This window comes from Coffea arabica, chromosome 1e (genome assembly GCF_036785885.1).
Source record: "Coffea arabica cultivar ET-39 chromosome 1e, Coffea Arabica ET-39 HiFi, whole genome shotgun sequence".
NCBI classification, from domain to species: Eukaryota; Viridiplantae; Streptophyta; class Magnoliopsida; order Gentianales; family Rubiaceae; genus Coffea; species Coffea arabica.
The window spans coordinates 7,336,938-7,359,093 of NC_092311.1; the positions used below are offsets into that span (position 1 = coordinate 7,336,938).

At 37.5% G+C, this 22,156-nt stretch overlaps 1 pseudogene; it reads right to left on the reverse strand.

Moving 5' to 3' along the window:
- Positions 1-103: 103 nt before the first annotated feature.
- On the reverse strand, positions 104-12,488 carry LOC113737253 (delta(12)-acyl-lipid-desaturase-like; annotated as a pseudogene).
- Positions 12,489-22,156: the final 9,668 nt, after the last annotated feature.

Here is a 22,156-nt window from a genome sequence, read left to right on the forward strand (position 1 = left end):
GACTTGTTGCAACGTGAAATAGACTAGTTTTAATTCTTTTTCTACAGAAAAGAAAAAACCATATGAGTTCCATGAAACATAGGCTATGAGTTTATTAGCGCAATGTAATTTTACACAAACTTACACATGCATCTCTCCAGAGCAAAAAAAAGCTACTTCTTTCTTGGTTCTCCACAAATGCAATAAAGATACAGCTTCACTAGTAACAGTAGGTGATCAGGATCAGATAATCTCATCAAAGCTTATTCTTGTACCAAAAAACACCCTTGATTTCTTCACCTCGCTCAACATAAAGACACTCTTTTGCCTCCCTCCACATTGCTTTGTAGACAGGAGTGCCATCAAATTGGTAATACTCTCCCAGAATTGGCTTCATTGCTTCAGTTGCCTCCACTGCATGATAATGTGGGGTGAATTCTCAGTTTATGATGGAAAAAAAAAAGAATTCTACAACGAGGGCGGTTCTTGGATCGTTTTCCACAAATGAGGGTCTTCGCATTCTGAAAATGCGAGCTCACTGAGCTCGCATTCCCGCAATGCGAGCTCGCATTGAGCTCGCATTTCCGGAATGCGAGCTCGCATTGAGCTCGCATTCTGGGAATGCGAGCTCAGTGAGCTCGCACTACATACCGCCAAGACCCCATTTCGAAAAAAAAAAAAGACAAAAGTGAGTGGGAGAAGCAGAACGCAATATCGAAACATAGCTGCCGAACATCAAAACAAAGAATTCGGAATTGTCGAACATCAAAACAAAGAAAACAGAGCTGGTTTCTGCACATCGAAGCATCCAAAGACCGGAGCTGACCGGAGCATCCAAAGACTGGTTCCGCGAGTGCCGCTTCCCAAAATTTGCCAGCATTGCCGTCCCATTGCGACTCTCAAACAACATAAAGGTTAGGCTTTTCCACTTGCAATGCCTCACTTATAGCATTTTAAGTTTAATTAATACTTGAATACTTGAATCCAAGGACAAGTTCAGATTTGTTGTGAAATTTGGGTTTAATTGATGTGGGTTGTGCTTATTTTTGCAATTTTTGTGGTGGATCTGAGGATATGTGTTATATTTTTTGAATTCGGGCAAATTTTCTGTTTCCAATTTGTTGCAGTTTATTTGCAGTTTCTACAATTAGTGCAGAAAAAGCATGATCCGAGCTCAGATACAACTCAACACAGACGGATCCAACCTCGGATCATTTTGATACGAGCTCGGATCCATAGTTGTTCACTCAGATCCGAGGGCTCGTCTGATCATCTGCTGAGACGGATCCGAACCCTGTTGGATCTGAGGGTTGCCATAAAGAATCCGAGCTCGGATCCTTGCATTTCATAATAAATGCGAGGTCTGGTATTTTTTTTTTTTTAATTCTTTTGGATTTCGTCGTTCGAAAATTCGAGCTCCGTGAGTTCGCATTTGCTGAATGCGAAGACCCTTTGGACGTAATCCGATGCTCAAAATGCCCCATTTGTAGAATTCTTTTAAAATTCATCATAATTTTTTGTTTTTAAAATCTATTTCGCAGCTATTATTTTTGGTCGAAACACTATCTACATTGGACATTGTATGTTTTACAATTGGAGATTAGAAATTTTATTAACATCATGTAGTTTATAGATTGGCGCTTTTGAATTTCATGGATATTTGGATTGTTTGACAAGGAGTTTTAGCCCATTTATAGGGGAGACTATGTCGAAATTTTTGTAGATCTTTCTTTGTGAGGGCAACTGACTAATAGGTAATTTATTTTATATTACAACTACCATTTCTTATGCATAAGGCTTAATTCGGATTTGATACAAGCCATTAGCTAATTTATGTTATATTACAACTATTGGATGTTTGCCGACAAGTTGAAATAGTATAGTTTGTTAAATTTTGTTCCAGTAGAATAGGGCATTAGAATATGAAATACGGATTTATTTTAAGGCGAATTGATGGATTGAAAGTCAATGACCAGCCTTGTAATGTTTTTTGTAATTGACAAAATCTATAATGCTAAAAAAGTGGCAAAATCTGCTACAGGGAAAAACATTAATTTTGTAAGATTCATTGCTAGAATATCACATCATCGGGAATGTGGATCTTGTTATGCGGTGTGAATGTGGAACCCAAATATATATAACTTTCCGTACATTTCTTACGCTTGTACTTTGAAAATTATAGGGTCTCTTGACAATATGTAGTGTGGCAAATGTGATTACTACTTCATATAAACCCTGTTCGGATTGGCTGGCAGGGAGTTTTAGTGAAATTTGTGGATTGGTTGGCAGGGAGTTTTAGTCTATTTTTAGGGGAGACTCTGTCCAAATTTTCTAAAAATTTCGTTCGGAGTTTTAGGCTATTCCTATCGTCATTTATAGCATATTTCATACCTGTTTTCAATTTTTTCATAAACATCTGGATCGAAATTAGTCTATTTAATAGTTCCAATTTCGACCTAGAGTCCACCCTCTTTCATTTGTTTGGACCCTTGGACTACTAATTCTAATATATTGTCCCCAAAATAGGGATTCATTTCACAGACATGTCTGTAGAAAGACCTCTGCGGGTAAACCTATACTGGGGAGGACAAATACATTACGAGGGTGACTTTATTTGTTATTTGCCTCGTACTTCCAACCGGACATTCACTTTGAGGCATAGAATTGGATACGGGGAGTTGGTTGACAGGATTTACCATTATATTGGGGTCGATAAAGGGATGTTCAAGCCGAAATTGTTTTTTCGTCAACCGTTGGAGAGTTCCAAATATACTGTTTCTGCAGTGGTGGATGATAAAACTCTTGATGTAATGTACGATCTTTGGATCGAAAGAGTTTCATACATGACGGAGATTTATATCGAGAAGGAAGAAATCGTCCAAATGCCTGTAGTTAATAGCGTATTCACTGGACCAATAGGTAATGTTGGTCCAATGATGTCGCTTATACATGCATTCATGGATCCAACAAAGTTTAACTTCGGTTCTAGTTCAATCGTTCCAGAGACTTCATCGGCATGTCACTATATGCATGATGATCGATCTATGGATTCATTAGAACCAAGGCTCACATCAGGGTCCATGGGTGCCCAGGAATATTTTCATGGCCTGGATTTGATTCCAAGTTTTGGAGATCCAGGTCCATTATGCCATATTTATCCACATGGGATCGAGTCTAACCCTGGTCAAGGTTGTCGCAGTTCAGCCGAAGATGATGTATATGCTAGTATACATGATAGGCTCCTTGGCTCTCTTGAAGATGATCCGGAAGAAGATGACCCGGAAGTTGATGCGGAAGAGGTTGAAGAGTCGGAGTCGCAAGATGTGTCTGGTAGTGACTCGGATGATGAGCATGAAGGTGGGGATTTAAGAGTAAACCTCGATATGTTCCAAGAGGACAGACGCAATAGCACAGCTGGCAGCTCTGTATATGTTCCAAGAGGAATGACATTTTTCTCCGATCTTAGGAGCATAGATGATGATGATATAGAAAAGGAGGATGGATTGGAGCGTATTGTAACATTCAGTGAGGAGAATAATAATATACGTCTCCATATGAGATTTGAGAGTAAGCAGCAGCTCAGCCGGGCAGTTAGGATGTGGTCCATCAATCACAATAGGGAGTTCAGAGTTATTGAGAGTAAGAGTAACACGTGGTTTGCTAAATGCAAATCATCAATTGAAAGAACTCCTTCCACTTCAACCGCGCCATGGTATCCACCATGCGACTGGTATGTTAGAGCCGTAAAGAAAAAGACCCATGGAATGTGGCAAATTACAAAATGGGTCAATGACCATAACTGCTTGAGCGACATGATTAGAAATAACAATACAAGCCTGACGGCTTCCGTTATTTCAAGGCACATCCTCCGTAGCATTGAAGATGACCCTGGATTAAAGGTCAAGAACATACTAAATTCCGTTAAAGAAAACTTGAAGGTTGATGTGTCTTACAAAAAAGCCTAGTATGCCAAACGTAAAGCAATTGAGCTTGTGTTTGGATCTTGGGAGGCGAATTTTGCAGAACTACCACAGTATCTCGATGCCCTGGTGCAATCCAATCCAGGCACCGTGGTGGAGTGGTCACATCATTCGGATAGTTCGGATCGAGTTAAGACCTTTAAGTATGTATTCTGGGCGTTTGGACCGGCTATTTAAGCATTCCACATGTGCAGGCCGGTTATATGCGTTGATGGCACTCATTTGCGTGGCAAATACAAGGGCAAACTCCTTGTTGCAGTCACTCAAGATGCGAACAACAACATTCTGCCAATTGCTTATGCCATAGTGGATGAGGAGACGATTTCCAGTTGGTCATGGTTCATGGAACAATTAAGATATAATATGGCACTTGATCGACATCCTATCTGTATCATTTCCGATCGCTACAATGGTATCATCTATACCATGACACACTTTGACTATTGGGAGGAACCTTTAGCCTACCATAGATTTTGCCTGCGACATGTTAGGAGCAATTTGATGACACACTTCAAAGGTTTACACCTTAAAAAGTTGTGTTGGGCAATGGGAAGGGCAAGACAATTACGCAAGTGGCGGATGTTCAGAAAAGAACTACGAAGCATGTTCCCAGATACTTGGAATTATCTGTCAGTCATTAGTCCAGAAAAGTGGTGCCTAACACACGATGATGGCCGTCGTTGGGGTATTCTAACTACCAATATATCCGAAAGCTATAATAATGTCTTGCGCGGGGCACGCCATTTGCCAATTCGTGCATGCATTGACATGACATTTCATCGGATAGTTGCGTTATTTAAGACGAGAAGGGAAGATGCTTCACATTATCGCAATCCTTTTCCCCCAAAGATATGGCGACGTTTTAAGAATGCTGAGCTGAAGGCCGGCGCCCACAGAGTCATTGAGTTCGATGGCCCATCGGGCGTATACAAGGTTATCACAGGGCGGCGTGTCGATGGTAAAGGAGGCAATACGCAAACCATAAGGTTTTTTTATAAGAGATGCTCTTGTGGAAAGTGGCAGAATTACAGGCTTCCTTGTTCACACGCTTTGGCGGTGTGCAGGAATAGAGGTGACAATCCGGGATTTCTTGTGGACCAGCAGTTTACCAAAACAAGGTGGGCCGTCCAGTATTCAGGGAAGTTTAACCCACTGCCGCATCAAGATACTTGGCTCCATCCTGGATGGGAGCTGCAGACAGACAGGAGCAAATTTGTTACACGTCGGGCAGGGCGGGTTGGAGCTAGCAGAATTCGGAATGAGATGGATGAAAGGGATCCAGACGAACCAAGAAGATGTCGAAATTGTCACCAGACGGGTCACAATAGGAGAAATTGTCCGAATTATAGGTCTTGATTTGATCGACTCCCTAGAAATTTGAAACTCATGTCAGTGCATTTTTTTTTTGGCCGTGGGGTTCGAGCTAGTTCATTTGTGTTCGATTCTGGATTTATTTTAAATAATTACATTAGTGACTTTCATTGTCGTTTTGTCAAATGCATGTTTCGTTCTATACTTTGATAAGTATTGAAATAACCAGTTTACACGTGCCACCCAACAGTTTTATTCTTTTATCGCTAAATCCCCTATCCATTGATTTGTTGACATATCTGTTAAAGGAATGCTCGGATGATGTGTTATATGTGTTAATGCTCTTGCATATACAGGATATGATATTTTTGAAGAGCTATTGACAGGGAGTTATGGCCGCTTTATAGGGAAGACTTTGCCAAATTTTTTTAAAAATTTTTAAAATATGACTACAAATACATTGTTGCAGTATATGAATACATAGAGGGATAAAATATGTTTCTAAAAAAAAAATAACTGATAGACATGGAGTTTTAGTCGATGTATGGTGTGTTATATGGTCAAAATTTGCTAAAAAAAAAAGCCGTGACCGCGATTTATAGGTCAAAATTGGATACAACTGACTTTTTGGGTTTTACTTATGCATAACTCATGGAATTTAATCGATGTCAGATATTTGCTTGGGATTATGGCCGACACTCCTATCCCTGCAGGCCTACATCCAGGACCATACGTGCACGACATTATATCGGCGGGAACTGCACACCGGGCACATTCCATTTTTCACGGACATATTGAGAGCAATCAGTTAGATGTCAGACGGTGTGACAGAGGATTTTGGGAGCATACGCCTACTCCTGATCGGGTTTGTCGTTATATTGCCTTGGTTGGATTTGAGGGGGTGCTTGAGAGTGGATATCAGATGGTTAATCATTCTTTGATCACAAGTTTAGTGGAGAGATGGCGGCCCGAGACGCATACATTCCATTTACCGGTTGGAGAGGCTACCGTGACATTACAGGATGTAGAGGTGTTGTGGGGGTTGCACATCGATGGTCCACCGATTATAGGGGTAGACACATACCGCAGCATTCAGGAGTGGAGAGCCATTTGTGAGGAGCTCATTGGATTTTCTCTTGCAGTTGGATACTTTGATGGACAGAGGCTAAAATTGGGATGTTTAGCAAGAGTCTTGGATACAGAGTTGCCACCCGATGCTTCAGATGCTGAATGTAGGCAGCGCGCGCGCATCTACCTCTTACTGATATTAGGTGGACATTTATTGTCCGATAAGTTCGGCAACAAAGTCCCTTTGTTATATCTTCCATTACTGTGGGACTTGGAAACTATTGGGCAATATAGTTGGGGTAGTGCGTGTTTGGCGACTCTCTATCGGTCACTTTGTGATGCCACGCATCCTGCCAAATCGGCTATTGCCGGTCCATTAGTTTTGCTACAGGTACATTGCAATAATGGTGACATTTATCTTCGGTTTTTTGCATTTTATCATTTTGCAATTTTAACATTGATTCTAATTTTCTAACAGCTCTGGATTTGGGAACATATACCAACCATGCGTCCGGACCGAATCACGCCGTTGGAGCATTACCCTGGTCCATATGGAGTTAGGTGCGCGTTTCGCCCTTATTTCGGTTGTTTTAATGACATTTGTTATTTGACAACTTTAATTTGTTCTAAACAGGTTCCTACTTTATTAAATATAGATGGAATAATGACTTAGACATACACAGAGTTGTTAGGCATGTTGTGCCCGCATTCCGAGATCAGTTGACAGGCCTGCGTCCTGAAGAGGTATTGTACATATGTCCGGACAATAGGAATTTTTGAAATTCGCTCCAGTAGTCTTTTCTGCCAATTTTAGTCGATTCAAAGCATAAGTTTGTCATACTGCATTTTGTTAATGGAAATTGAGTTTGTTGGCAGGGAGTTAACCTCCAGTTATAGGGGAGACTCTGCCGAATTTTTTTTAGAAATTAAAAAATTTTATAATAATGGTTGACTAGCATTTGATGTGCATGTAATGGACAAAAGTGCCATTTTAGTGTAAAAATGCAAAAATGATCAAAGAACCTCACCCTTCGATTTGCAATGTAGATGTGTTTGATGTGTTTTAAGAGATTGAATATTGTACTTTTGGTATATTACATGTGCGTGGGAGGTTAGATTTGATAAAATATTTTTCCAACGCGTGTTTTGGAATTGGCCGGAAATAATCCGAAAAAGTTTGAAAAATTGCAGTTTCTGCAATTAGTGCAGAGAACTACATATCTGAGCTCGGATCCTAAGTGCCCAGACAGATCCGAACTTGGATCCTTTGATCCGAGCTCGGATCGGTTCGCGGATACAGGAAAATCGAAGCCTCGTTTCTGCACTTTTCACAATTTGTCTAGCACTTTTTTAATTTTTAAATTGACCGCAGCCGAGCACTTTTTTCATGAAATTGTTAGAATTGAATATTGGGAAGTTTTATTATTTCTTAATAGAAAAAATGAAACAACTTTGATTTTATATTTTTTTCAGTTCATATGGCAGCCATATTCGGAGGACGTTCTCGCTTCTCTTCCTGCATATTGTACTGCAGGTCGGGACATTTGGAGGTCCGTAACGTATCTTATTTGCTGGGATGTAGTTGAGCCGCACCTCCCTCATCGGGTTATGCGGCAGTTTGGGTTTCATCAGTCCCTGCCTGATATGAGGTTGACGGATAATCAGGCAGCTCTACATTCTCTAGATCGTCGTGGTAGGGCGAATCAAGACTGGAGCACCACGCATAGATAATATATTGATATTTGGACTGATCGACGTGTGCATGTACAAGATGGCACTGTAATTGAAGATACTACTTATCCATCGGATGAGTATGTTCAGTGGTATCAGGAGCGGACGGTGATTTATATTTCAAATCCGAGTCGCTTTCCCGCTTTCCCAGAGGGCTTTCAGGGTGATAGCGCTAGGGCACAATATCTTGTAAGTTTATTTCCAACCCACTTTTAATAATCACTTTGAGTTTGCTCACATTTTAAACTATTTTTTACCACAGTATCTCCTTCTAATTCTTATATTTGTTTTTCCAGAGCGATGCCATGTCTTGCATGTATTTCATGGCACAGGACTCTCTTGTAGTTAGTGATGAACAACACAGCAGATATTTTCAAGAGTTGAGGGACTTTACATCCACATCTTTGTATCATGTAGGAGAGTCACGCCGACTTGCATTTTGCCCTGCCCACGTACCACAGGAGATTCCACTATACCCTGATCCATGTCGTGTTCAGCGAGCTCCTAGAAATACCCACGGAAGTCAGCATGGCGGTGGACGACGTCGTAGATTCCGATCACCAGAACCCGCCATACAAACTGGATTCCATGGAGGTTCGATGGCTACTGAGGACCAAGCTGGCGTATCTACTTTTGTCACTCCTCAGACCGAAGTCATGCATGAGAGAGATGTATCGATTGGGCATTCTAGGTCCCCTATTACTTTTCCAGAGTTTACGCCTGATAGGGACTCATATCGGCATACTTCTGAGCAATGTGAAGGAGGTGAAGGCATAAGCACTCAAATTGAAGATGCTATACTGTTGACACATATTACTCAAGTCCATACAGTAGTCCCAAACCGACCACGTCGAAGTCAAAGAATACCCAAACCAACAACATGTGGTACTCATGGAAGACTTGGGCAGCATTGATGGCACGCTACTTATATCGTTATTGTATAAATAACCTAACTTATGGATTGCATACTTTTTTGGTGACATTTTGTATATATTCTAAAATTTCACGAATTCGGGCTAGGAACAATGCCATCACGCGTATCTTATTTCTCACTTTATATGAGTACTCTTTTAAACAAAACCAAAAAAAATGGCAACATATGTAAACCAAAAAAGGTAAACTATACTAACCTCTCCTCTAGTTCATACACGGTAAGTTAGTTGCAATGTCGGAACTTCAACAAAAAAAAATTAAACATACTATTTATAATATATTTATAAATTGTTATTATATGAGATTTGTTATTCATAGTTTCCCCATTAAATATAGGGAACAAACTTTAATATTTTCATATGGGCAAGTTAAAAATAAGATTCCAATTTTGTTCATGAAAATTAAGCCCTAACTTATTAACAATTTAATTTTATTTTAGTGTGACCTTGAAAATAAAGAAGCAAGATGTGTAGTTATTTCGTTAGTATAGTTGTATTATAATAAAATTATTGGCTCACAAAAAAAAGAGTGACTCGGAAGTTTCGACCAATGGGGAGAAAAAACCCTCCCTATTGTTCTAAAATGATCGAAATTTTTTTCAGTCGAACCAACGACTATAAACGAAAGCGCTTGTTGGGAGGCAACCTTACATCCTATAATATTGTAGTTGTGTTTTTATGTGTTTCTTACATTTTAGTGTGATTTAATTGACTAATTAGATATATTTCACTTGTTTGCAGGCGGTACCGGAGTTTCATCATTAGTTTGGAGGTACAATTGAGGAACAAGTGTAAAAAGGGGGGTTTTCTTATCAAATTATGCTTTAAGTGTTTAGAATTCCCAAGCATACGTACAATGTTGCATTTTCAGTATATTCACGTGAGTTTTGTTAATAACATGTTTATACATGCTCATGGACTCATTTGATGTGCATGTAATGCCCAAAAGTGCCATTTTAGTGTAAAAATGCAAAAATGATCAAAGAACCTCACCCTTCGATTTGCAATGTAGATGTGTTTGATGTGTTTTAAGAGATTGGATATTGTACTTTTGGTATATTACATGTGCGTGGGAGGTTAGATTTCATAAAACGTTTTTCCAACGCGTGTTTTGGAATTGGCCGGAAAAAGAGAGAAAAAGTTTGAAAAATTGCAGTTTCTGCAATTAGTGCAGAGAACTACAGATCCGAGCTCGGATCCTAAGTGCCCAGACGGATCCGACCGCGGATCCAAAAATTCTTCATAAATATCCGAGGGATCGTCTGTGCTTCCGGTTGTGCGGATCCGAACCATGTCGGATCCGCACCCTTTCGGTTGCAAACCGAGCTCGGATCGGTTCGCGGATATAGCAGAACCGAAGTCTTGTTTCTGCACTTTTCACAATTTTCTTCCCTGTTTTCACCGAACCCTAATCCTCTCTCTTTAATCTTCCATTTCATCCGTTCACTCCCTAATCTTTCTAAAATTACAATTAAAATTGTAACAGATATTAATGACTATTAACTATTAGATTCTTATAACTAATATTCACTGGTGTCAACAAATAAATACGATTCATTAATAACAAAGAAAAAATTAGAATTTGATTAAAAAAATTTATTTGATAGAAAAGGAAAAAAAGTTAGTATTTTATTCATAAAATACAGTCAACACCTTACATATTAACAATTTCATTCTATTTTTACATTGATATATGGAATACAAAGAACTATGCATGTGTACTTTTTCCACCATTTAAATGTATTATAATAAAATAATGTATTTCCAACCGTAAAAAATGCTCCAACTTTTTTTAATATAAAAGAAATATGATTTTTTTTACAGCACATATTTGATGACTTTAGGCACGTGCAAGTTTTAAAATAAATAAAATTTATTCCTCTGCTAATTACAGATTTTTAAATAACATTTCTCTAACATTTCTCCAAAATTTAAGATTTTAGTACAGCTTTTAAAATAAGATTTTACTACCGACAGCATTTTAGTAAATGCAAATTCTACAAAACAAACAACATTTACAGTTAATTTTACATTTTTTTGGGAGCTCGTAAATTTCATTTTAAATTTTTTTCCTAGCAAGTTTGAATTTAATTTTCTGATAGTCATACTTATAAATGCGAAATCCAACAAAAAAATTAAATACAATTTTTGGTGGTCAAATTTATCAAATGCGAGCTATTTGAAAAATTTTTAATAAAATTCTTACTATTACAAAATTTAGGAGCTCGCATTTAGCTATTACTAAAAAAAATTGTCTACCTCCCAAAAAAAAACCAAAAAATTTTAAATTTGGGAGAGCTCGCATTACCAAAAAATTTAAAATTTGGGAGAGCTCGCATTACCAAAAAATTTTAAATTTGGGAGAGCTCGCATTCGCGCCCTCCGAAAAAAAATAAAAATAAAAATAAAAAATCTGCTGAGCTCGCATTTCGAGCTCCTGAAATGCAAGACCCCCCTACGGAATACTTCACCGAAATCGCCCCTTTTGTAGAATTTTTTTAAATTTCATCACAAACTTAGAAATTTCTCTGATAATGTGGCATTGTTGAAAAGAGATGATGAGCCACATGTGTCTGTGATGTTATGGAAAACCTTGTTCAAGACATCATAATCTCTATCAACGGTTGCCAGCGCGCCCCTCAGCCAATCCCACTCAGATGAATCATAGTGTGGCAATGAAGTGTGAGTGTGGTGCAGATATGTGATGAAAACAATGATTCCATTTAGAATGAGCAACGGTAGCACATAGATGCATATAAGCCAGGCTAGCCCTTTTGCTAGTGCGCTGTGATAAAGCACATAAATTGTTACAATGACACCAACATTGGAAATGTAGATTTGAAGCCTCTCGCGAGCATTAAAGATTGGACTATAAGGATCATAATGGCTTGCGAAACGATCATATTGTCTGCCTGAAGCATTGATGGCCAAGTACAAGGGCCAACCCAATACAAGTGTGATTGCCGGAGTGATGACTCTGCCAGGAGAGTTGTTCAGGTACTTGTAGTACCATTCTATTTCGGACTTTGGCTTCGCCACAAAGACTTCGTCATGTTCGATTGATCCAATGTTGGAGTGGTGGCGGCGATGGCTGTATTTCCACGAGAAGTAGGGGACCATAAGCGCGGAGTGGATGACAAGACCAACAGTGTCATTCACCCATTGGTAGTCGCTGAATGCATGGTGACCGCATTCATGGGCAATGACCCAAACTCCAAGGAAAACACAGCCCTGAAGAATCCAGTAAATAGGCCAGGCAAGATAGTTGTATGGAGAAGGAAGGAGATGGAATATGTTGTAGCAATGTAGTAGAAGAGAGAGACCAAGGTCAGGTCATGAACAAGATAGGAGAATGAGCGGAGGAGTGATCTCTTAAAGCAGTGAGGTGGAATGGCTTTCCTGATATCACTGATGGTGAAGGGAGGCTTCGAGTATGGGGCTCTAGCGATGAGGTTGTTGGAGCTGACGTGCAGCCTTCGGCTCCCATTGTTGATACAGTGCCTGTGTGCTTCATAACCGAAAACGGACAATGTGGATAATTATATAGCAGAGAAGCTTAAAAGGAATGATTACATACTTTTTACAAATAGTCTTTGCTTGAAATGGAAGTGTAATTGATACAGTTTTGAACTAATTATTACAATCAAAGTCCCGTGTATTCATAAGCAGATCACTTCAATTCTCTTTGTGCAAACGAATATCAAGACGATTAGTTATTAGATAGATTCATGGGGATATGATCAAGGAAACCTAGTAACCACGTAGATTTATTGAAAGTTTTAGGGAAAATTTTCACGTGACTAAAAGAATAGATTCTGAGACAGAGTATAGTGTTTAATCAGGATATTAATCCTTTATTTTATTTTGATCTTTGTAACTTCTCTGTTCCTTATCTATGCCACCACCCCCCAAACCATAAAAAAAAAAAAATCTTTAAGTGAGAACATATTCCAATCTGTGTAGATACTTAGATCAGTACGTGGAAAGAATTCGTTGATTGTTGTTTGACAAGTACAGGAAAGGGTGAGTATTGATGCAACATTCAAAAATATCAGAATTGAGTTCTTTAATGCATGTGCACTAATTCACAACGCATATACACCAGAATTTAGTTAATGGTTGGAATTCATCTTCTGGTGCACTCAAAGTATAAATATGTTCGAAAGTTTCAGTTTTATACTGAATGTTTGAAAAGTATTTGAATGTATCATTCTCAGTGTGTGAGCTATTAAAAAGTATTCTAACGTATCACTTCTATGTATTTAATCAGTTTTGGGGATTCAAACACTTAGATTTGGATGTTTATCCACTTCGTAAGACTGCAAGGAACCTTGGCGCTTTTCCTAATTATATCCCAATGTGTGAGCCTTACTAAGTTTCCTATTTAGTAATTTTAATAAAAGTCATTTGTGAGGTTATATATTTTTATTTTTTTAACCCTTCCTTCACGGCGCCGCCCCCGGCCTCTCCTGACCAGCAGGCGGGGGCAAAGTCCTTTGGCCATCAGCCCCCTGGAGATTATACAAGCAGGCACAGTATTATTTCAAATAATTGGGATTGACAATTCTTGAGGAGGGTGGCCCAACATGATTGGTTATTTTTGTTACTGTCATGTCATGCCTACAAATCACCACTGGTAAGAGTGTTATTTAAGTGGACACAATTAATCCATGAATTGATTATAGCCAAAAAAAAAAAAAAATAGTCATGGGTAAAAGAAATCTGTGGAACTTTTGATAGTCTATATCAGAAAGTGGTCTTATTTCTTGGGGAGTAGGTTTTGCAGGAACAAACAACGCTACTTCTTTGTTTCTCACTAAAAATTGCATTGCCATTCCTGTTTTTTCTTTCTAGCCAACTGGTAAGTGGGTTTTGTGGGCTGACCACTGGGGCCGGGGAGTTTCAAAATAATTGAAACTTTTGTAGGTTTGGTACCTGCTCAGTCTTGTCATGTCTTCTCATATTCATACAATTTTCGAGTGACAGAAGGAAAATGTGCGCTCTGAATCCTCATCCCATTTCCGATTTCAGTCTCTGTCTTGCCTTTATTTGTCATGCCTAAGTTTATTACCCGGTATATCCATTATATTCCAAAATAGAGTTGCAAGAAAAATTAAACATGATAAAAAAAATCAAGATTGAGATTAAAACAAAAAATTGAACAATAGAAAAGTGGGGTAACAACTGAAACCAGAAATGAGATAGAGGATTCAAAAATAGAAAATGGCGCCTACCTATTAATAGTTCTACATGAGGACTATGTGCCAAGAATTTCAGCCTATAGCACGGGACTAGGCAACAGAACCTAACAGTATTGATAATTCACGATCATGGCTGGCTGAAATATTTACCATTAAACGCGTTTTCATGTAATCTTACAAATAGTATATATGTTTTGGCGCGATTAAAGTGTATATGCCCTAAAATCAATCAACTTCTAAAGTTTAATACGCACTTGAATTATTTATGTTATAATAAATTACATCTTTATCATATTGATTGCAAATATATTTATATTTGCATGATAAACCTCTTAAAATAAACCTGTCGATGAAATCATAAAATTTATGATGGTGAGATTCATTCGATTATAAATAAAGTTTATTTTTAAATATTTCTAGTTAAAGTATTACCAAGAAAGGGTATTGTTAATACAATTAGACTAGCATATACTATACCACTTCTATAAGAAAAGTAGTATACCTCATCTACTATGGTGTGCGAGACACCTAAACTAGTATATGGATGCTTGATACAATGATTAATTTTACTAAATTGATCCGTATAGAGATATTCTTTAAGTGGCAAAGGATTAATTTTTAAGTAACGTTTGTGTAAGTGATCTGACGTGCGCAGGGTATACATATCAATTTTGCCTCATTCTAATCAAGTTTTACATTTATAAACTCCTAAATACCCCACACGCGATTTATCGCAAGTATACGAATCGTGAGCGAGTATAGGGTATTAAGGGTCGATCCCACAAGGAAGATTGCAATTACCGGTACTACTAAAGCTTCTCTATTATTTAGACTATCAATGAATTATAACAAATTAAACCTACTGAAATTATACAAAATAACAAATGAAAGCTCCTTGGGTTGTGGTATCCCTAACTACTCATGCAAGTGCTATATTTGGATCATTGAATACTACATCTAGGCTAATTATGGTGTAATTTCCTTATGCATTTGAATCCTACTTTCGTAGTGAATCAATTATACTCATAACTAATCCATACCTATTTTCATGGTTATGAAATTAGCTACAAGTTCATTTCTTCAATGAAATTACATGAAATGAATCACTAAAAACCACATAAGTGCACCTCTACTTTCGTGAGTGTACTCCCTATGTTTAGCACTTCTTGAACTAGTGTTAAATCTCAATTTTCATTGCAGAAACAACACCTTAGATAATCACAATTAATGGTACCAGATTAATCATGATTTCAAGAGCTAAAGTGCTAAATAACTTGCTCAAATCATAGCAGTCAAATAACCAAATAATAAACACTAACAATTATAGAAAGTTCAACCAAACCCAAGGTATAAACTTTAGAAACACATATTGAACACAAAATCCAGAACTTGTATATTAACTAAATTTGGAATCAAATACAAAAGATAAAGAGTTTGGAAGGAATACAACCCTTGTCACATGAGCTTTCTTCCTTGTCTTCTTCATCCTCCATCTTCATCCTAATCTAGATAATTAACAAGAATGGAAAAGCTACACTACTCTATACTAAGCTAAACTAACACTAGGGAGATGAAAGAGCTACATTTCTGCAACTTCAAGCTTCTCCCGTATGTCTCTCTATTTTTCTGCTATGAACTCCCCAATCCCTATTTTTGCAATGCATTTGGCTATTTAATGATGAAAGGTGGTCAAGAAATGAGGATTACATCTCCCTTTTACAGCTGGGAATGTTTCTCACATGTCTAGCATCCAATGTGAGTTGGTGGAGGTGAAATTGAGTTTTACGCGTACAGAGCAGCCTTTTCTGACCAGTGATCCGAGCTGCTACAGTACCTCGGATCCACTAACCCAGAAACAACCGAGGGTTCGGATGAATAGTGGATCCGAGTGTGGATCACTTGCTCTGTTTTTGGCCCAACTTCAACCAATCTTTTCTTGATGTTAGAGGCTGAACCAGCTCATGTCTAAAACACGAAAGTTGTATCCTTTTGAGTTATCTTTCTAATGCATCAAGAATCACCTCATTTGGATCTGTGTAGGCTGACATATGACTGAAATACCCTTGCCTGCTCATTGCCCTGTTCCAGTTTCGACCAGTAGAAATTTGCTATTGTAATTCGGCATTTTGACCTGGAAAACCTTCAAACTGGATTTAGATGTCTTCACCAAAGTTGTAGATCTATCTCTTATCTTCAAATGGGTTCAAGAATCATCCCAATCTGATCATTGTAACTCAAGTTATAGCCGAAATACGAAAATGTGTCAAAACTGTCAAAATACACAAAATCCAAGTAAAAAGTGATAAAAACCTCATTTAATCACTTAAAAGCATTTTTCACCAATTATAGCCAAAATGATTCATATTCTTCCAATAATATAACCAAAGTGACTAAAAATAATATAAAATGTCATACAATTATTACGTAAATTAGTCACTTATCATGATCCTTAGACTTAAGGTTATCATGGTATTTTGAGTATGGACAGATACACTTTGTTTTTTATATGATGCTCATATCATTAACAAATGGGTATGTACTTGAAGTATGAAAAGGTAGTGAATAACGAATAACCTATAAAGATTTACCATTTCTTATAAAAAGAGAAGGTATCTCATGTCTGACTGCTTGTAAAGTATAACTCGGAATTCTTAGCGTTAAGTGGAAGATTCTTAGAGTGTGTTTCTAAGTACTTCTTCATTGGAGTTATAATTTGGTACAAGAAATAAGCATTAATCAAATCATGGAATGGGCATAAATTATTCCAAGATTAATGTGAAATAAATGTGGTAAAAAGATATTAATTATATAGTAAATATTTACTGAAAGGTGAAGTCATCCACTTGACTTTTCTCATTACTTGGGTGGCCATGATACATTGTTAGATGCCAATCTTGATCTATAAGTATGAGTTGATTGATTAATGGAATGGGCATACCTTATTCCAAGATTAATGTGAAATAAGTGTAGTAAAAGGATATTAATTACATGGTAATTGTCCACTAAAAGGTAAAGTCATCCACTTAACTTTTCTCATTACTTGGGTGGACATGATGCATTGTTAGATGCTAATCTTAATCTATAAGTATGAGCTGATTGATTAGTGGAATCAATAGTGAATTAAAAGAAATTTTAATTTATCTAATTATGGGACAGAGTATAGTATTTAATCATGATATTAATCCTTTCTTTTATTTTGATCTTTGAAACTTCTCTGTTCCTTATATATTCCACCACCCCCCTAAACCCAAAAAAAAAAAAAAGAACTTTAACGTAGATGTGCAATCCTATCCCTAGGTGCCGCTAAAGTTCTCCTCAATCTTCTATCTTAAAACTTCTTTTGCGCATCTGATCCTCAACCCCCTTAAGGAGTCTTCTTACTGGATCTCACCCTAAAAATTTGACACAGGTAACAACTCATGTGATTTTATTAACTCAATCCTATCCTGAAACCTATTTGGCCATTCCCTTCTCTTGAATATTATGAAACCCAGTCAATGTATCAATGATCCAACCAACGAGAAATCACATCAAACAAAAATCTATAAACCATAAATCCATAATTAGAATTATTCTCAACTCTCTCAACATCTGATGTTTTCCATTACTCTTTACACCTTTTGTTTTATATTTGAATATCTGTGATTGACTTGGAATTCCAGAAAATTCACTCTCAAATAATTGTGATTTATTTGACTTGGAATTCTAAAAAATCACTACTCCTATAATGAAAAAAAAAATTGTTTGCAGATATCAAATTTTTAGGGTGAGGCCCGATAAGGAGCTCCTTCACGGGGCTGAGGATCATACGCGCTTCTTCTGGTGCAAAGACTGTCATCCATGAAGGGCCATTTTAAGGAGCCTTCTTCCATCAAAAACTAAAGGACCATATATACCTAGAGGGGTCAGGGACTACCAATATTAAGGCTGTGAGATAATGTAGCAGGAACTCCACTGATCATGTTTGTTATGGGCATCTAAGAAGTCAACTGCACATCAAGGGATATACTACAAGAATAGACCTAACTGAAGTTTTTCTTTCCTATGGGACAAATCTTAGCACATCAAAGACTAAGCAATGAGCATACACTTCAAATTCTTTTCATTTTATCCTGGAGAAAAACAAGCTCATTCTTTCTAGCTCATGACAGTGCAAATGAGAAGATTTCTATTGTCTGGCCTAATAATTATTGTGCAATGAAAATGCAATAGAAGCATATTCTCCATGGTGGCAGTGACCTATGGCAACCAAGATGTCCAAAGCAATCCACTAAGCAAGCTTATGCTTTCTGGTTGTTGCTTAACAATCTCATCCTAGAGCAAAGAAAATACATGTCAAAGTCTTGGATGTTTTGGAGAAGTCTTTAGATCGATGACGCCCGTCATACGTCAGCGTCAAGAATAAAAAGTTTTCTTCTATAATTACTGTATTTGAACAAATGCAGAACGAGAATAATTGCCCTTTGGATAGGTGCATGATGACCTCACGTTTCGGATGAATTTTATTTGATGTGACCATGATGACATATCCATAAGAAAAACAAATAAAATTAGGATTAATCTTTCTTACACTAACAGTGTATACACTATTAGCGTTGGATGAATGATAACACAAACTTTGAATTTGAAATTTAATTTTTGCACACATGTCATGAATCAAATGATGATAGTAATATACTGTCAGCGTATATAAGATTTATTCATAAAATTAAGGGTCTTCGTCAAATATTAAAAACCAATTTTAATACCATATAGAGTTCATGCAAGAACTCAACGAAGAGTTAAATAATTTACAAAAATTTAATACGATGACTAATGATACAATCAATTCTAACATCAAATCAGATAGAGAACCGGTGCAGGCTGCCTGCAGTGACTATAAAAGTCAAAATCTTTAACTTACTTGAACTTCACACTCTTTAATCCGAAACAACTCGTTCATCTATGCAAGTATTCTATCCTTCATAATTTCACTTGGAATTTGGACCATTAAGTGAGAACATATTCCAATCTGTGCGGATACCTTAGCGCACAAAGTGGAAAGAATTCGTTGATTGTTGTTTGAAAAGTACAGGAAAGGGTGAGTATTGATGCAACATTCAAAAATATCAGAATTAAATTCTTTAATGCATGTGCACTAATTCAAAACGCACATAAAACAGAATTTAGTTAATTGGAATTCATCTTCTTATGCACTCAAAGTATAAATATGTTTGAAATTTTCAATTTTATATTGAATGTTTTAACTACTAAAAAGTATTTGAATGTATCCGTCTCAGTGTGTGAGTGTGACGGCCCCACCTCACCCTAAGGCGAACCAAAGGGTTCGGCGGACCGCCTGCCCAGCTCTCGCCAGGACTACGAAGTTGAAATCACACAAACCCGATATAGCGCACAAACAAATCCCCAAGAGAACAATCAATCGAAGACTACTAAGTTGAAAAACATGAGTTCTACACCGTAAGGTACCATGGTGCTTCGATTAAACGCCTCAACGGAAACGAGAATGAAGACGAAAATGCAAATGGAAAGTGGACACATCACAATCCGGCCAAGATACGGCCGGATTTGGTGAATAGTTCCCGCCATAATTTTCTTTCCTTGTTCCAATGCCGCGCTCGTCCGATCGTCCAATAGTTACAAGTAGCATCTCAACAAACGCAAAGGTACCAACTCAAATGAATACACTTAATGTACATGATAAAACACTTATATACATACATTGAAAACTTTACAATTAAAAGCGTAATACTTAATTAAAAGACAATTAGGTTTTGATTACACAAGAGCTAACAAAAGAACGTTTACACTAGCTCAACCCTTTTCTCAAAATCACGGTTCAAAGTGTGGTTCCCTATAAGGAAAATAAAGATAACGGAAAGGGGGTGAGCTTATGCTCAATGAGGTACCAAAATAATAGCAATTAAGAATTATGAAACTTCATATTCAATTAGTCACATATGCAAATCAAAGAAAGAAATGAACAAACACCATAGATAGAAAGGAAACGGATGGCTCTCAGGAGCCCAAAATTTCCGGTTGCAGTACTTGATCCAAACCCGTTAACTCTCCGTCAACGTATGAAGAACAACCATGTCCGTAGACCCCCACTTTACACTAAATTTCATCCACCAAACTTACCCCTTACCGGGCCCGAACACCTCAACAGAAACAGAAGTGGTAATACTCGAGTATACCGGAATCAAGGGTTTCAATACCCAAAGATTCCTAGAAACAGACTACCGTGGTTCGTTATCTAATCGACATGGCCCTTGCCGGCTCGATTTGAGTAACTTAGCCATAAGATTTGAGCTCAGAGGTCACAGAAAGGTCGTTGGATACAAGCCTCCAAATGACGTCAGAACAGATACAGATACAGATAACAGATTCAACCTCACACAGTAAATAGGCATACAAACAGACAAGAGAACGAGTGTGATAAAGTACACCCTCGTCTCAAACAGAATAAACAGATAGTACAGTCATTCAAATCACAGATGGCAAGTACAGAAACCAAGTTAAGCAACAATGAAGGGAGTGGTACACTCACCAGTTCAAGTAAAACAAATTCAAACGTTCCCCCCCGAAGTAGCACTTCCTAAAATGATCAAAGTAAAACAATTATGATTCCTATGGGAACGATATTCACAAATGAAACTCAACTATGAGTCGTATGCTTAACCAAACGAACTACGAATGCAAGGGTGCAAAAGTGTGATTTTGGAACGAAAAGGTAACGAGAGAACCTAAGGTTTGAACGACCCAAAAGCCCTTCATTTCTACCAAAAAGGCAACTTAAACTTAAAGGGACCAAATGGCCTAGAAAATTGGACAGCATCTCCCCTAAATTTGCTTACTTTTCTATCCTACAATCAACACCAACTCACCTCAAATCAACCACAAATCTACATACAAATCATAAACACACCTTTTGGCATAACAACCACAATTGAAGCTACACTTATCGGATTGAAACGAATTTTATAGCGTTTCGAAGCCAAGACATATATCTACATTTATTATGAAGACCTCCAAAGCTAAATCATGCATTTTCATGGTGAAAAATAGAAATCTCCACGAAAATAGAAATCTGTCCGCGAAACAGGGCTCATGAGCAGTCAAGGGTATTTCGATCATTTCATATGCTACAGTACTTAGATCGAGCTGAAATTTTGCAGGAAGCTAGATAACACCATTTTCTACAACTTTCATGTTTTAACCTAAGCCTGATTCAGCCTCTAACATCCACAAATAAAGCCGGTCAGAACAGGGCAGATTGGAACCCTAAAACTGAAATTTCCACACAAAACTGAAATTTTCCGCAAATAACCACAATTAACGCACAAGGGATCCATTTAACACCATTTAGAGCCATCAATTCAAGACCAACTATAACCATCATATGAAAACAGAAAAATCCCCAAAAAAAGTCAGAAATTAGCTAACTCCACTTTAATCCATGAAATCTTCCATAAAATAACCTAGTTAACTACCATAAGTCACTAATTTACCATAATTAGGAACAAAGAGTGAGTTTCCAAGCAAAATACCTTAACTCCTCAAGAAAGGTAGTAGCTTAGGGGTTTTTCCTCCAAAACAACTCCACCAAGACCTTCAAACTCCCTTAGCAAGTCACTTTGGTGGACAAATTCAAGATTTAATCGGTTGAATTTCGAGATTTAAGCAAGAAATGAAAGAAGTAGTTGAAGCTTTCTTTTCTTTTCTCTCAAGGAGAGGTTCGGCCAAGAAGGGTACAAAATGAAGATGATTTGGGTCAAAATTGATCTTTTAGTAAAGGTAAGAAAGTTAGGCAAGTCCAACATCCAATCGGGTCGCGACACATGGTACTTTTAATGGTTCAAGTTTATCTTCTTTCTTCCAATGGTTAATCTATCTAGCTAACCTCTAATTATTTTCTAACACCTAGTAATTAACTCCCTTTATGCAAAACTTA